The following is a 17,628-nucleotide window of genomic DNA, read 5'->3' as shown; positions in this document are numbered from 1 at the left end:
CAAGGAGCCTGATGTCTGCGACCGATTAGGGCAGGCGCCGACTGCCTCTGAGGCCATGATCAGCCATCTTGGATGCTGTCAATAGAGCCCCTTGCTGGTTTCATTGATCGATTCGGTGTGAGTAGGTCGGTGAGTATCGATGATTTTCCTTTGCGAGGTGGGAGAGTCAGGTGTTGTGGTCTCGGTACTACAGCTTGCTCTCCGCTTTTCCTGACTACCGGGGGCTTATGGGACTTCATCCCTGGGTTCTATCTCTTCCAGATTCAGTCGGATATCTGGCGCTGAGGCGGGGTACGACAGGGGGTTTCAGGGGACTGGGAAACCGAGTTCTTTTTACCCAGCTTGGGGTGGCAGCGTGAGTTGGTGGGTGAATCAGCTCCTTAGGAAACCAGTGCTCATTGTAGGATTGAGGTCTTAGGGTACCTTTCCCATCAGAACTCACAAATTTATAGCTCTTTCGTATGTCAGTGAGCCAACATAAAAAAAGTCAAATTTCAGCGGCTTAAAAAAATGGCCCACACTTATATAGGCCACTATATAAAGTCACTTAGGCACCTTTGAAAATTTTGCACATAGTGATGATTTGGGATGAAAATTTGCAAAAAGAAACTAAGAATCCTGGTTCCCCCCTTATTATTTTCACATGCTGCTGTTCTTTAATCTGGCATTGAGATGCTGTGTGATAAAGTCACTTAACCTTTCAATGTCTCAATTTCTCCATCTTTCAAATAAGGATAATACTTCCTATGTGGACTGTAGGCATAACCCAGTAATTTTTGCAATATGCCTACTGGAATGAGTAAGTAAAATCTATATTAATAACTGTTTGTTTATTTGTTTTGTTATAGTCTGCTGTTACAAACCTGAGAAGGAGAGAATTCTATCAAATGGAAAGTTTGTGTGCCAGTCACAAATAATGAAAAAGATTAAAAGAAATGGTTTAAATGTTTTTAGATTTTTTAAATGGCAATTCCCACTAAGTTAAGCAGACTTCTTATCGGTACGGGTTAAAAAAAAATGGAGATATCCCTATCTCCTAGAATGGGAAGGAACCCTGAAAGGTCATTGAGTCCAGCCCCCTGCCTTTACTAGCAGGACCAAGTACTGATTTTGGCCCAGATCCCTAAGTGGTCCCCTCAGAGGATTGAGCTCACAGCCTGGGTTTAGCAGGCCAATGCTCAAACCACTGAGCTATCCCTGCCCCCCCTGTAAACAGTTAATGAGCTAAACATTCATTGCAAGGTTTGTTTATTGCTTTAATAATACTTGATGTGTTTTATATTTCATTAGCATCATATGGCAGTACAAAGATCTCAGAGTACTTTAAAAATTAATAATAATCTCACAACAGTCTTATGGGGTATTGTAGATAAGGCCAGACCCGCCCTAGAAAATTTCGCCATTATGGCATTTTACACCAGCAAAAAGCCTTATTAGTGTAGACACAGTTATGTTGGCAAAAATGTCATATTGCTTGTATAACTCATTTTGTTGGGGAAGCTGGGTATGAGCTTTACATTGCACTTCTACTGCAGGAAGAGGGGGCCTTGCTGGTATAGTTATACCAGAAAATCCTTTCTAGCATAGACAAGGCCTAAATGTTATCCCTATTTCTACTGATGATGAGTGACCTATCTCCTCCAAATCCTAAACTTTACAAAAACTGAGGTTGTTTCCTTCCACCCCAAACAAATCATGATGTTCTTCTATAATCTTGATATTTGATGTATTTGAAGACAGGCTATGGAATCTAAAAGAAAGGTCTTGATCATCTGCGTTCATTTAAGAACGGCACCTTTTCATTTTTGCCAAAATGTGTACTCTGGGGTTTTGGCCCAATTCTAATGTGGGCAGTTATATTCTTCCTCACTTAAATCCTCTTTCATATTCAATTGGATAAAGAAGCCTTTGCTAGTGTTCCTGCACATTATTAAACAGTGCTGGGGTGGGATGTGGCAGTTGCTGTATTTCAGTGTTGGGTGAAGGATTTGTCTGTGCAGCTTGTACATCAGTTATAGTTTAAGTGTTTTGAGATGAGTCTGGCTGAAAAGTTCTGTAGAACTGAAATTCTATTAAGTGTGCATCATACACCTGTGACTTATGATTTTTGTGGAATGTTGCTTAAATTAACTTCTTGCAAATGTGCACATCCTGTCAAGTTAGACTTCTCTGGAAGTGTCAGTGCTGACAAGAAAACTATTGGCTAAATGGGACAGACAATCCTGCTGTGATAAGACTTGATTCAAATTTCTTTGAAGAAGTTAATAAGCAGTGAAACTAAACAGCATTTTGCAAATTGCTTAGAAAATTGCTACATGGTCCTGATATAATAATTGTCTGCTGCTGCCAAGGGACAAGAACTGTAGAATTGAGAACAAAGGGCATTTTGTGGCCAATGAGACATTAATTTCTATATTTAACTTGGCCAGGGCTTTATTGCAGTTATAGCTGCATCTTGTTGTTATGTCAGCAGAGCTCTCTAAGCAACATACAGTATATAACCATGTTTAGAGCTGGTTTATTAGGCTGTTCCTGCTCTGTATCTCCAGAGTCAATATTCACTTAGAAGTAAGAGTCAGGATCCTGTGACTGCCTGTGCTCTAAGTGAATGGAAAGTCTATTTCTGGGAGTCTTTATTTGCAGTGGTCCAGTGTGTAATATTCTGCACTTAGCCATAATGTTTCAGTTGGTAATCTCAAAGCATTGCACAAAAGTGGGTAAGTATTTGACTAAGTTTATATAGCTGATGAAACTGAGACGCTGAAGTTCAGCAATTGGCTCAAATATTACGGCACTTGGAATCTAGGCCTCCAATCTCCCATGCTTCTAATAGCAACACTGGCTCGCTTTCATAGTTCCTGAAATAGTTACTCCTAGGGGAATTTGGTGCCAAAAAATTCTGTACACAATATTTTCAAATTCTGCATATTTTATTCATCAAAATAACACAATATAATCATGCCTGTTTCAATTATTTTGGTAATTTTATTTCAAAATACCTGACAACAAATATATCTATAACAAAATAGACAACAAAAAGATTCAGGAAATGTTTTTTGACAAATAGATTCCTTACTAGGCATATTAATACAGAACTTTGAGTAATTTATTTAAAATACAATACAGAAAAGTGTTTTCTGCACCCCTCAGAAGCTGTGCGAAGGCGTGGGGGAATCAGGGGTAATGAGGGAGAGAGAAGTAATTGCTGGGAAGGGACCTGGGAATGAATTTGAAAGGTTGTTGGGTTTGGGTGGGAGAAGTTTTTTGGGAGGGGGATTGTTAGGGGGTTGGGGAGTCTCTCCCTTGCAGACTCTGTTTGACCCCTAGCCTCTCCCATTGATTCATGCACATCTGTCCCTATTCCTGTGTGTTCCACCACCCTTCTTCCCTCATCCCCATGTTTCCTTTCATTCCCTGCCCATCATGTGTCAATGCATCCCGCAGCCACCCCTCCTCTCCTTCCTTCTGTCCCTGTGTGTCCCTGTACCTCCACTCATCCACCCCTTCTCCCCCATCCCCATGTATTCATGCACCTCCTGCCTGCCCCCCAGCAGTAAATAGTATGAGGACGATTGACAATACCGCTATTTTAACAAAGTATGCGTGAATGGAAAAAACACATTTTCCTCCTGTAAATAGGTTTTGTTCAGATGCCTGATGAGAAAGGAAGATAGATGCCTTCAATGCTGAGTGTTTCCATCCTCCTTCCCATCCTCTGTTGAAAGGAGGAAAGGACCAGGTAATTATTATGCTGCAGCTTGCCAGAACTTTTCTCACAGAGATAAATCTATGATGGAGCTAATTTTAGAGACTGGGTGGCTCAGGGGATTGATAATGGGATACAGAGGCTTTTGCTGTGTGTCTGCTAGTTCAAAATCCAGTTCAAGTTGGGAATGTCTGGGAAATGGTAAAATCTGATGGCTGTTCAGTGACTTGCCTATGGAGCATGTTCAAGGTCTCTGTCCAGCTCCTCTCGAAAATTCCACTATCACTAGTTCTGATTAGTGCAGTTGTACGTACTGGGGAGAACTATGTAGTAAAAGTTTCTTGTGCCTGCCCAGGACATGCTTGGTTCAAACCCTAGTACAATTTTCTCTTTCACTAGCACAGATTGATTGACCTTTTAAAGATATATTAGGGAGAGGGTATGGGGAGGACATTTGTCTATTTATTTTTTTTTTTTGGCCATTGTGTTAAAATAAATTCCCTTGCATGAAGAGCAGTGGGCTGTGTCAGGAACGAGGATCCTTCTTTCTGTCTGAGTTTTCAAGCGTTCCCTTCATTGCCTGAGTTTGGAATAAGGCATTTAAAGTCTCATTTCTACACTGACTTAGCATTACCACTAGATGTCACTGTATTAAGCGAGTTATTCACCCTTCTAGATTTAAAACTTCACAAGTTCTTAAGTTAAAGGGCTGGATCTGACTCCTCTACATGCAATAATCAAATGAACTTTTATCTATGAAGAAAAAAAAACATTTCTGGCTCCCTGTGGTCCCTTAAGCAAGACTGAAAATCTTCCAAGGAAGACCCAGAATGAAGAATTTTCTGGAGTCACTTTGGGTTACGTTTTCAAAAGCACCTACATAGTTTAAGAGGCTAACTTCTATTGTCAAAAGTGACTGAGGAACCAAAGTCTCACTGAAAGTAATTGAGATGCATTGCGCAAATCTTAGCAGTACCAGCAACTATAAGAGGTGAAAGGAAAAGCGTTCCTGAAGAAGGGTGTGGCTCTTCTGATAAGTAAAAGCAGTCTTCCTAATACCTAGTGAGGCAATGATATGTAATGGTTAGGACAGAAGACTGAGAGTTAAGAGACTGGAGTTCTGTACCTGGCCCTGTTACAGGCTTGCCAAATCAGTTAACGCTGTTTTAGGTTACCGACCCATAAAATGGGGATAATACAAATCTGCCTTAACAGGGATGTCATGAGGCTTAGTACATGTTTGTGAAGCACTTCACGATCCTCAACTGAAAAATGCTGTACAAGAAGTGTTCTATTATACATTATTAATTGCTAGGGTTAGGGGGTTATTTTTTGTGAGACATTAAGAGATCCCTTTACCTGCAGCAGCACAGTTAGGTGAAGTGGGGACAAATGACATAAGAGTAAAACACGACACAGGGGAGATATCTGAAACATTGGCTTTTCTTTGCATGATTGCACATATCCATTCCATTTCAGGTGTGTGTGCATGCCCAGGGTACCAGAATGACAGATTTTTCCCTTAGCAGTGGCGGTTTGGGCAGTACATGGACCCTTCGTTACCTTGTGCTGCTGCACGTTTGGCATAAAGATCATGGTCGCCCCAGATCTTTCTCGGTTCCTTCCTACCATTTTGACTGGTAGTTGGAGGGCATCAACTTGCCACTGCAAGTTTCTCCCTTGACAGGAAAATTTGTTTTTCATCCTGTGAATAGTAAGTGTATTTGTTAGTGTTAGATAAGTATAGGTTTTCTTTGTTGTTTTTCTTGGAGCCTAAGTTCCTTTTTTTTCACTGGGTACCAATGCCTGGTACTGGAATATGCCTTAGTCTCTGGATTTTAAGCCTTGTGCAGGCTACAAGAAATCTATGCCAGTGACCCACCCTCATTACACCTGCCTGAAGTGCCTCAAGAAGGTCGCATTCAAGACTGCTGCCAGATTTGCAGGACTTTAAATCCCAGACAAAAAAGAATAGAGAGGTGAGGCAGTGTCACGTCCTCTTGGAGGCAGCCCTGCATATGCCTTCTGAACCTTCCCGCTTTGGGCACACACTGAGTACTCTGCATCAATGCAGATTGCTCTCTGGACATCACTTCTGAATGTTGGCACTGATCCCCTACCCTGGCGCCAAGAAAGAAGCACAGAAGATCAGATTCGTTAAAGGAGCAGAGGTGTGGCTCCACTAGAATAGTGGTTCTTAAACTGTGGATTGGAACCCCAAAGTGGATTACGATCCTGTTTTAATGGGGTTGCCAGGGCTGGCTTAGACTTGCAGTGGCCAGAGGCTGAAGCCAAAGCCTGAATCCCACTGTCTGGGGCTGAAGCCTGAGGGCTTCAGCCTTGGGGGTGAATGGGGCTGAGTGAGGCTTTGGCTTTGCTCAGCCTCCATCTGGGGTGGCAGGTATCAGGCAGGCTCAGGCTTCGGTCTCCCTTCCGGGTTGGGTAGTAACTTTTTTGTCAGAAGGGGGTCGCAGTGCAATGAAGCTTGAGAACCCCTGCACTAGAGGATTGAAGTCCCTGCTACCATCCACCAATAAAGAATCAAGAGGACAGGGTAGAGCATCTGGGAAGAGATGCTTTCGCATACAAGTCTCTTCTCATCAGGGGTTGTACAAGTGTCAGTAGAGCTGCATCAGAAAAGTGTCTCATTCCCAAGCATATAATGCTAGGACAATTCCCATGCTCACCTATGCTGTCCCTGGAGAGATCTTCAAGGTGTACGTGACAAATTGTCACTGTCTTTCACAAAAACATCTCTTTCAGGGCTGATAGTCTCTTTGTGCTGCCAACTGCATGTCACTGGCTAGGAATCTTGGGCCTGATTCTTTACTGTCTTGACCTTGTGTAGTTATTTATCCCTGTGCAAACAGGGTGTAAAATGCCAACATGCTGATTTGGTAGTTCTTACACTTTTTTTTGCATGTGTACAAAGATGATACAAGGTGCAAAGCTGTAGTGAATCTAGTCTGGATTAAAGAGCAGATGCAATTTCACAGCAGTAAGGCTGGCTCTGCAGCTGTTGAGCCTCCACCTCCGTTGGAGTTGAGGGTGCACAGCAGTTCTCAAGAGGCCCTTCGTACTTTTCAGGGTTAGGCCCAGTCTGAGTGAACTTGTGTATAGCCCAGCCTGTAGCAGTCATGAAGATAGTCTAGGATACTGGATTCATTTTCATATTGGCCCAGTGTACTTATTCATGGATTTAGCAATTAAAATATTCATCAGCTGTTGCATGCAAAGGGGACTCTAGTTTTGAGCATATGTGCCCACAGTCCTTTCAGCAAACAGCTGGCTGAGATGGACCAATGCCTCTTCTTCATTCCCTTTCTGCTCTGATTTCCCATGAAGCAGAGGGCAGCTCAGAATCCTTTTGTCTGGTAACCCCAAGTTCCTTTTCCAAGCCAGTTTGCATGTAGCCAGGATCTGGATTATACTGTAAACAATAACTACAGAAATCTTCACTATCAAGAGACAGTCTTGGCCACCTACCATTTATTGAGTTGGAAGTTTTGCAGGGCACAGTTAGCTTTAGGTAGACAAAGGTACTACGGGGAACTCCAACAGAACCCTTGCAAGTACTTTTTCTGCTGGCATCGTAGGCAGTTCTCTGGAGCCAGCATTTTCTGGCATCCAAGAACAAGGTCTAGGCCAGTTTGGCCCAGCTGACTTTTAGTGTAACGGAAAACAGTCCAGTTTGAGCTTTGCTGAAAGCGAAAAAGTTTTCACTCAGCTATAGCTGCAGACTTCCTGGTTCTTTCCCCCAGCCCCAATGTTATAGTTGAATTTATTGAATAGGTCCATAATAAAAGTAATTTTTGCTAAGCCGAGTCAAAACGCCTCATGATGGGCCAAATGTTTTATGCCTTCCCTGCCCCACCCAGCTTGGGTTTTTTTGTATCCTCTTGGCTGCTTTTGAATTCATAACCTGCTCCTTTAATACATTCCTTCCAGTCTAAGCAGTGCTCTCCAACTGCCTGGCACTGATGTTAATGTCTTGCTTCCTGATCAATCAAGTTCTTTGCATGCTTCCTTAAAGGAAAACTCTACTTATTTTATTCAGCCCACTGGCACAAACATTCCCAGGGGTAAGAAACATTTATCGCTAGGACTAAAACTTTGACACACGTGGGAAGGGAGATTAAAATGTTTATCCCACTTGGCATTTCTGACCCTATCCTGTGGGCAGTCATTTTCCCCTAAAATTGACCCAGGCAATGTGGATAATGAGTAGCAGAGACTGTGTAATTTCCTGAATAGTGGTTTGACTGTAATAAAGAAAGAAGAAGGGGTGGGCGGGGAACCTTTAAGCACAACCTATGCCCTTGGTTACAGATGATCAGTTTCCCTGGAGTCAGTGGATGTACTGGGGATAGAATCTATTTTGCAGTGTTTCAGTTTTTAAACAGTGGCCCCAATTCCCCATTGTCCTGTGCCTCTTGTAGTCACACCAATATGTATAAAATGTTATCAGATCAGACTGCTAGCATTTTATACCCACTTTACCCTGGATTACATGAGTGCAGTGGTGAGTTGGGCCAGTAACGTGTCCTTTTTTCTAATGAGTGTCAAACTAATATCAAAGCATATGGGGAAACAAGATGAGTGCTCTTTCCAGTAGGCCTGCACTCTGCCAGAATCACTCTCCAACAAGATGGCTGCCCTAGGAGAAGGTTCAGAAATGCCAGCTGGAATTGAAAGTTTATTTGAAAACTCCTGTTTTCAGTTTATTCATGGTAAAACAAAATCCACCCCAATCTTCTTTCCTTTGGAACTTCTAGACTGTTATGTTCAGCCAAATGGGTTGTTTTCTTTCAGTATCTGCTTTTTCTTCCTATATTCTGCCTGTTACTAAACAGCTCTCTCTATGTAACCTATTTCCGAATTCATGGGGTCTTAAGCGTTTTCAAAACGAGAAAACCATCTTAATAGAAAAGCTGTCATTGGAATCACCTTGCCTCTGATAGAATAACATTCCTGTGCCAAATATAGCAGTTTACATGGAAAAGTAACATCAGGAAAATATTTAATGCATGTTTAACTTATTCTAATACAATTTAGTAGCTGGAAACAAAGCAATCCAACACCAAGTGACCAGGCAGCTGCCTGCAGGCCACCAGCTAATGCTCTGTGGATCACAACTGGTCCATAGATAAGAGTTCTAATTACAGAGGGTCTCATACACTAGTTCAGAAGCCATGTTTTCCCCCCACCCCAGGAATGTAATGCTTACTCCTGCTGTTTTATAATTCATTCTCCTAAGCAAGCCATTATTCTGTGACGATTAACACTTTGCATTTAATGTAGCCCCTCTTTTCAAGGGGAATCTCAAAGCATTTTAACAAACATTAGTTAAGCCTCTGAGGCAGGGTAACCTTTTATACCCATTTTTTTGTGGTACAGTGACTTTTTTTTTTTTTTTTCCTTCAGTGTGAGTCAGTGGCAGAGTTGGGAACAGAACACGTGAGTGGGGATTTTTAGTGTCTCATTCTATCCATGGGACAGCATTCTCACACTGTTTCTGTAACTAGACCCTTTATCTTCTGAATCCATGCATTATCTGGCACTGATTCTTCAGTGATTGACTGGTTTTCTCTCACGGGTGCTATTCTTTATTCATTTACATGCTCCCTTGCTGAACTGGCAATTTTTTGACATCAGTGATTCCTCTTATGTGAATTTATTACTTTCTGCTGTATGATAATATATAACTTAGTGCAAATTGTCTGTTTCATAATATCTCATCTTACTTTTATTATGAGTTAATGGCAAAGGTCCCACTGAATTCAATGTGAGCCAGATCAGACTCTGAAGTAGCTTAGATGTGTGGAGAATAATCTGTCAAAGCCTCTAATTTAAAAAAAAATAACATCAGTTATGCTCTTTTACATCAAACCATGTGAGTGTCCAAACTCCCCACTAGTGAAAAGCAGCCATCTTTGGGGGATGGGGATAGAAGGCAGGTAACCATTTTATGTAACAATTTAGAGGGAGTGAGAAGAATTTTGTTCAAGGATACTGAGGGAAAGTCTGGTTCATACAAAAACATACCCTTTGAAGTTTCACTAAAAGATCAAGACCTTAAAACTTAGCTTTGTCTCCCTCCCACCCATAGTAAACACCAAGGAATTTACTTAATCTCATTCAGGATTTGTATGATGGACCAGAATGATAAACTGTATTGGATCTGTTCATTCTGAGAGATTTCCATTTTGCTTGTCAGTCCCTCCAGTGAAGCTGATAGACTCAGAGCCAAGGAGGGGGAGATGGAGTTGTTTTTTTTTAAGGTGTGACTCAGGGCAATGAGAGGAGGAAAACCTGTTACACACAAATAGATGCTCGTACACATACAGACTATAAATACTGAGCATACTGTTGTACAGACTGTGCTTTTTAAAAAGGCTACTCCTTTTGAGAGAGTATTGACTAGATCAGCACTTTGCTTCAGATACTATGGAACAGATTTGATAGATTCGGATGCTTTGATGCAGCATTTGCTCTTCCTAATGAGGTAGCTGGCATTCTGGGGTTCTGCAAAGAGAGAGATGGGTGAGAATGGTAGTTGGCTGGCTGGATTAGATCTCTGCAGTAGATTAGTTCTGCTTCTTGACTGTTCAGGATTGGAAGGTTACAGAAATTACAACAGCAGGATTCATAGAAACCAGCAGATATAATACAATAAACAAAACATGGGTTCTTAACCTTGGGTCCTTTAACACCAATAAGACTACATCGCTTTTTTTGCTGTTTTACAGCACAGCATTGAGGAACCTCTGTTATGAGGAGATGACTACATTGTTCAGCTATATTTGAGCGCAGGATCCAGCACTTCAGAAAAGTAATTGTTTTACCTCCACCATTCTCAGAGCTGTGGCAGTGACTTCTGGAAGTGCAGCAGCTCCTGAAGGGGTCCAGAATGCACATCATGTAGACATTTTCTTCTGTCACAGTAGACACAAACCTTCCATCCTGGGCTGATTTGATGAGATTGAGGTGAGATCTTAAAATAGCTGCAGCCCTCTGGATGGATAAAAATTAGTTGTTTTCCCATTGTGGAGTAATTTAAAACCAACTGTTTTTAGCAGGATGCCAAATACTGCAGCTGTCAGCCTTGCTAATTATCAACTCATCCCACTCCTAACCATCTTCCTTCCTTACAGTTCTTTTCTCCTCTTCTTGGGAAGCTCTGCCTAAAAGTCTTAGAGGTAGTAAGCTTAGAGGCATTGGCAGAATGAAATAAATCATTACCTATAGGGTCTCCTGGGGCAAGGCACTGTAGCTATATCACTGTAATATCATAGTGTTGATGCTTTCTACAGTGATAGAAGGTTTTTTTTCCATCACTGCAGGAACCTCATCTCCCTGAGCAACAGTAGCTCGGTCAAAGGAAATCGTCTTTGGTCAACATAGTTGCATCTACAGCAGGGATTAGCTCATCATAGCTACAGTACTCAAGGGTGTGGATTTTTCACATCCCTGAGTGCTGTAGGCAGTGTCAACCTAACTTTTTTTAAGTAAAGACCAGGCCTAAGAATCTAGAGGAGGAAGAAACAACTTGGTGGCGAAGACTATCTGGGGTAGTGCTTCTCCTCAAAGTAGCAAAGCTAAGCTGCATCCCATTGCAGCCTGCAAACACCCCAGCTATATTTATAACACATGATCTGGTTAACTCAGGCACTGGAACACATTTGTTTTACCTCTCTTATGGCAGAGTGAAACAACAGCATGGAAACACCAGTGCTGAGGTGGCATGAGGCATGATAATTTTTGATCTGTGTCCAGTTGTAGAAATTGTTTGAAAGGTGAGTTTGAACTTTCACAAAGTATGGACCAATTAAATGATCAGGGATTAATAGAAGGGTGAAGCTACCAGTCAAAAGCTGTGATGAAAGAATGCAGTCAGTGGCCTTTATTTAGCATTGCTAATTCCATTCTTCACTGTCTTCTTACGATGGAGCTGTTCTCTTACCCATGTACCGTCATCAGTTCCTGCTCCATTCTTGTATCTTGGCTCTCCCAGCTGACTTACATTCATCTCCTGTTCCTTTGACACTATTCCATTTGGACCTTGATAGTTAAGTGTAGTTATTTCCAGGGCCAGTGGTTTGCTATTGAAAAGGCTTTGTATACAGAAAGGCAGAAACAGCCTAAAAGAGTGTCTCCAACAGATAAATTTTACTCGTAATTTCATACACAAATTTTGAAGGGGTGGGGGCGATTCTATGTGGTCAGCCAGGAGAACAGGCTCAGGGACTCTCTAACAGGAAGTTAAGGAACTAGTGTGAGGTCTTAGGTGAATTGAGGAGAACCTGCAGAAACGGCATCCACCAGAAAAGCCATCTGGGAATATGTAGTATAATTTTTCCCCTGCCTTCAAGAGAGTGGTGCTGTGAATAAGGTCAATAGTGTGTCCTTCTGGGAGAGGCTGGGACTAGAGTATTACTATTTATTTATTATCATTATCATTATCTATGAATTCCTGCAGCACCTAGGAACCCCAGTCATGGACCAGAACCCCATGGTAGTGCTGTAGGTGTTCTACAAACACAACAAAAAATGGCAGGTTTGAGCTTCCGCACATAGAGATCCTAAATCATTCCTGCCCATGATGGGATAGGATTGGAGTAGATGTGAGCTCCCACACAATTGGTGCTCCTGCACAATTTTTTATAGTACCATGAGCTAGGAGAGGGTAGGCCAGTAGTACCTGTGAGCTCCCAAACAGGGACTGATTCTATAGTATCCGTAGTTAGGAGTGATTGGACGAGAAGATTTTATGGCGATGACAGTAGGTGGGTATTTTTTTTTTCTTTTAAAAATGTTAATAACAAAATTGTAGGTTATACTTCATCTGTGCTTCAATTACAAGATTAATTCTATGCATCTGTCATTCCTTCATTAACTGAAATATTGCAGCATACGCATGCATACCCTCTGTAAGAGAGTTCTTCTTGAAATAAGATTGCGCTCAATGCAAGAGTTATGTCCTGAGTGTTCCACATGCAAATTGAAGCAGCAAGTCTTGTGAGAAGGGGGATAGAGGAAGATGATGAAGAGCACTGCTCTGCTGTGATCTCCACTATAGGAGGTTAGCTGCTCACTCCTGTAATATAACGTTTTCTTGTTTCCAGAAAGGTTGGAGTGGAGCTGAGGCTGCTTTGCCACCTCGCTCCTTTTCTCTTCTCTCTTATCTAGTTAAACCACAGCTTCCCAGGCTCTGCTGCGTCTGCATGAGATATGCATACCACACCCGTCTCGCTGCACACCAGCCATCCCCTCCTGAAGACACCCATGGGGAAGCAGAAAAGTGATGTCTGAAACCATTAGACAGAGTCTGGTCCCAGGGTGGGCCAGGATAGGATTACAAGAGCCACTGCAAGTCTTTATAACAATATCTCTTGGCCTGAAGTTTGATCACCTCCCTTTCAGTTTGGACTAGGACATAAAACTATATGTTGTGTAATAGCTTGCATACAGAATGTGTGAAATAGAACTACAAAGCTCCAATGAAAGCAAGAGCAGGAAAAATGATCCCAAACGATATCTGAGAATTAGGGGGGTGGGTGGGGTGATGGAGTAAGAGACACAGAGGTTGTGAAAGGCTCTTCCAGGCAGTGGGAGATGCAGGGGAGAAGGTCCTTGCATCTGAAGGAATGGAGAAGTAGATTAGTTCCAGGAGTCACATTTTCAAAATACCTCAGGACCAGGTTTTCAGCACCCAACAGCTCATATTTTGACACTTTTGTGAATAGATTTGCAAGAGAACTCTGTATGCCAAATCCAGAGCAATGGTGAAAATTTTGGCTCTGATTGTGGGTACTGAGCTCTTTAAAACCCTGGCCTACCTGAGTGGAAGGGATAGGGAGGGGAATAGAAGTGAATGAATCCTGTGAGGAAATACAATACAATTCTAAATATCTGTTCTGCAGTCAGACGTATGCTACATGTGAACTTAGGAGGTCTGCCTGCCTTCATGGATCTGATTTTGCAGGATTGAGTCTTAGAGTATTTTCAAAGAAAATTAGTTAGCTAATTCCAGCTATCAGACAGTAAATGGTGTAAATAGCAGAAAGCTGGTGCGAAGGCGTTGTATAGTGAATACATTTAAAACAATAATTGAGGCCAATAGCAGAGGAAGAAGCTATCCGATATTAAGAACCTTATACTGATGTGCTATGTGTCTCAAATAATTCCTTATTTTAGAACATTCAGGGTCCTACTTAAACTCTCCAAATCCAGGTGAAACCACGCTGCAGCTGTCATGCCAACACTTAAACTCTGTGTACTGTGAGCCACCATCACGTCAGAGAAGATGCACCAAGCACAACACCAAGAGTACATGTGAGTCTTGCATACCTGTCTGTGACATTATGGAGTAGCTACCCTGCTTTGTTGTCCCTCTGTTGTGGTACCTATGGTGTGTTGGTTTGTCCACTGCGTAGAGGCTCTGGCAGTACCCCCCGTACAAGATAGTTTAAGGGTGGGGGCGTCTGCATTTTCTGGCTTTTTTGTTTGAGGTTCATCCAGTTTATTAATGCTGTTTGAACATATTTTAAATGTAGCTTAATTTCATGTGTGTATTTATTTCTATCTTTTCCTTAGAGGATCCAAAGAGAATAAGGTGGGAGTATTAAAGCAGAATGGAACCAAATTCATCCACTGCAGTTGATGGTTACACTAGGGTCTGAATTTGGTCCAGTGCATTTAACCACGTTCACCATATTCCTGTGATACAGTTTTAAAATATTTTATGATTTGGATCTTGTATGATTTTAAACTTGTAGGTTTTTGAGGTGCCTGGAATGCTGTGGCAGGTAGGTGATATCAAAATAAAATATATTAATAATATGGGGCCTAACTTTGAGGTCTGTTTTTTATTCATTCCATAGGATTTGACCTATGTGTATTATCATGTATTCACATGATGGACTAACAAACTGGATCATCTTGAATTTTCTCTTATTCTCCACAGGTGACCCAATGATCCTGTTCCCCCCCCCCCCCCAACCTTTAACCCTTCCATTATTATTAAAGCCCTACACTACAGTGATCTCCCTTCAGGCAGGGGGTGGGGCACTGGATGGGACAATTTTTGGAAGCTACAAGTGCTGCTCCTTCATTTAATAAGAGACACTTCCAGAATCTACACTCCTAGGGGCTTGATCCTGCAAGTAGCGCAATATCTCCTGAAGATACCGAATGCAGTCAACCCATTAAAGTCCGTTTGAGTTGAGGGCACTCTGCAGATTGGAGGATTGGCATCTAAAGAGAAAGGGTCTGATCCCTTTGGCAACAGGAGCTGGATTAGACCCTAAAACCTGGACTGGGAGTCAAATCCTGGAGTTACAAAACATCACTTTGGCTTGTGCACTTGGCACTAGCATGAGTTACTCTGGTTTGAAAGCAGCATAAATGGCACTAGTGCAAGCCCTGCCGTATGCTGGTGTAGCATATCTACCTTGAGACTTTGCATCAGTGCAGCTCTACTGTTGCAAAAATTCTAATGTAGACAAACCCTAACCTATCACTTAAGCCCACATGGCTTTCCCTTCTTTGCCTATACCTGTTTCTAATTTATCTCTGTGGTATCTTTATAAATCTACAGTAGCTTAGCTTTTTTTTTTTTTTTTCCCTTCTCATTCACCCACCACATTTTTTAAAATGCTATTATTTGAGGGGGGAGGTATGCTGAGATAGAACTCTTAGATTTCACCTGAAAGCAGGAAGAAGCTATGGTCCATCTAGTAGTAAATAGTACTAGTGAAACTGCTGTTAGGAGAAAAACTTTTTAAGGAGAGTTTTCTAGTTTAAAGACAAACCATGAACATTTCACTGACTTCAGTGTGGGCAGAGTTAGGCTAAAACTGAGTGCTTTTGCAGATCTCAGCCACTAAGGGACCATGGACCAAACATGAGGTCAGATATTAGGAATCCTGAGTTCTAATCCTGCCTGCTAACTTGGTGCATGGCTATAAGCAGGTTTAAACCTCTTCCTGCCTCAAGTTTCCCCAACTGCAAAAGAGGGCTAATACTTAAAAGCCTCTCTCACAGGGATATTGGAAGGATAAATATTCGTGCATGGCATTGAAACTAATAATTACTAAATATTTTCATTAGGAACTTGTTCATAAACACGCTTTGCAGTCACTGAGGATCCAGCATTCTTCACGCAAATTACATCACCTCAGAGAAAGTACTGAAAGCACTTCAAGCAATCATTGTTAGAAATGGCTAGGTTATTTGAGGTGGATGATGGCATAAGTGTGTAATTAATGGACTGTTTAGTCAAACTGTAATAGTAACCTAGGTGGACACACAGATAGGTTCATGCAGTTATGTAATGTTGTAGCAATATTTTTGTCTTCTCCTCTTTTCTATGCTACAATTATTATTAGGGCAATCAGAATTACATGTGAGAAAAGACTGAAAGGGTGTCCTTTATATTTTGCAAGAACAGAAATCATTTTCCATAGGTAATATCTTTTAAATTGAGCAACCCATCCCCTACTGGGAGCTGACAGCCTAAAAATTTAAAATAGCTTAATTGTCTGCTAAGGAAAATATCTGAGCAAATATGATTCTCCCCCTCCCCCAACCATGATAGCTTTTATTCTAAAATTTCAGAGGTTAGGACAACTTTTTTCATATTTTGTGTCTGATAATTATCAGGACCACATACCAATACATTTTCTCTTTCGCTCTGACACGTGATGATGCTCTTCTAGCTATATCACAGTACTGGCAGTAAGAAAACATGCTCTGCTTGAAGACACATACTCTCTGTGAAGTATAATATGAATGATGCTGCAAATGCATCATATGGCACATTGTGTCAAGAACAATGGATTTAGTTACTTCTAATTGTCCTGTAAAATTATTTCATTTTTTTAAAAGATCTCTAAGAAGGGGAGTGCTAAAATCTGAATCTGTTAAGCTACCTCATTTTCTTCTTTTCCTCCCTTTTGCATGTAGATAAATCAGTAGCTGGGGATCTAAATGATTTGGAGGATTCCTGGAAGAGGTGAAAACCTAAGTCACAGTATTCAAATCTGACCCAGCAAAGACTGAAAGCTGGTACTTTCTGACAGCTAGTCAGTAAGGCTTACGGGCTAGGAAATGAATGGAGGATGCTTGCTGTAACTTTAGTGTGAATAAAGGACTTCAGTTTCCTGATCTGACATCTCCTGGGAATACTCAAATTGATAAAGATGAAATTAAGTACACTTATGTGAACATTTATTTCTTATGGTCTCATTGCTGTCAATGATCAGGTACCTATTATAGGTTAATTCCTGAATCCAGAGGAGTCTTGACTATTTTTTTCTATGCTCCTTTTATTCCAGGTCATACAGGAATCTGTATTAAATAATTATTTAACTGCAAACCAGTGGGACCTATTATAGTGAAATGTTTTCCTCACAAAAGAGGTTCATTGTAAGTAAAGGTTTTGCTTCACTAGAAATAGAGGTTCAGTACACCCAGGTTCTGAATACGATGGTGTTTCTGTTCAATATTTGGAGAAGATCAACTGTGCTCAAACCCTTTATCAATGCATCACTGTGGAGACAAGAGAAAAGAGACCAAGTTTCTTGTTAGGTGTGCAGTTTGGCAGAACTGTTGCTTTGTCCTGCTAAGAAAGTAGTAGTCAATTAAACCTCTGCTCCTGTCTAAGCTCCCCCCACAGTAGCGAGCTTGATGTTCACTTCACCATTTTTAAGGTGGTGATATTTCAGTAACTCCTGTTAGACAATATTCACGCTCTAGATACAGGCACAAGCTAGGAGTCCTGACTCCCCACTCGTCTTAACAACCTTTTTATGAAGGGTTGAGAGAATAGAGTGTATCTATGTCATCGCCTACTACGTGTTTTGTGTTAGCGACTCCAGCTGTGTGCGCTCAGCGCAGGCAGGCCCTACCACAGTGAGCTT

At 41.5% G+C, this 17,628-nt stretch overlaps 1 long non-coding RNA gene across 1 annotated transcript; it reads left to right on the top strand.

Annotated features, from left to right (window-relative positions):
* Window positions 1–9: 9 nt before the first annotated feature.
* On the top strand, window positions 10–17,084 carry LOC116831473 (uncharacterized). Its single transcript, XR_004375204.2, has 6 exons — window positions 10–129; window positions 3,640–3,739; window positions 10,456–10,693; window positions 12,896–13,075; window positions 13,904–14,041; window positions 14,303–17,084. It is a non-coding gene; the product is annotated as an uncharacterized LOC116831473 (long non-coding RNA).
* Window positions 17,085–17,628: the final 544 nt, after the last annotated feature.

This window comes from Chelonoidis abingdonii, chromosome 21, assembly GCF_003597395.2.
Source record: "Chelonoidis abingdonii isolate Lonesome George chromosome 21, CheloAbing_2.0, whole genome shotgun sequence".
Lineage (NCBI taxonomy): Eukaryota > Metazoa > Chordata > Testudines > Testudinidae > Chelonoidis > Chelonoidis abingdonii.
This window is presented reverse-complemented; position numbering and strand designations above follow the sequence as displayed.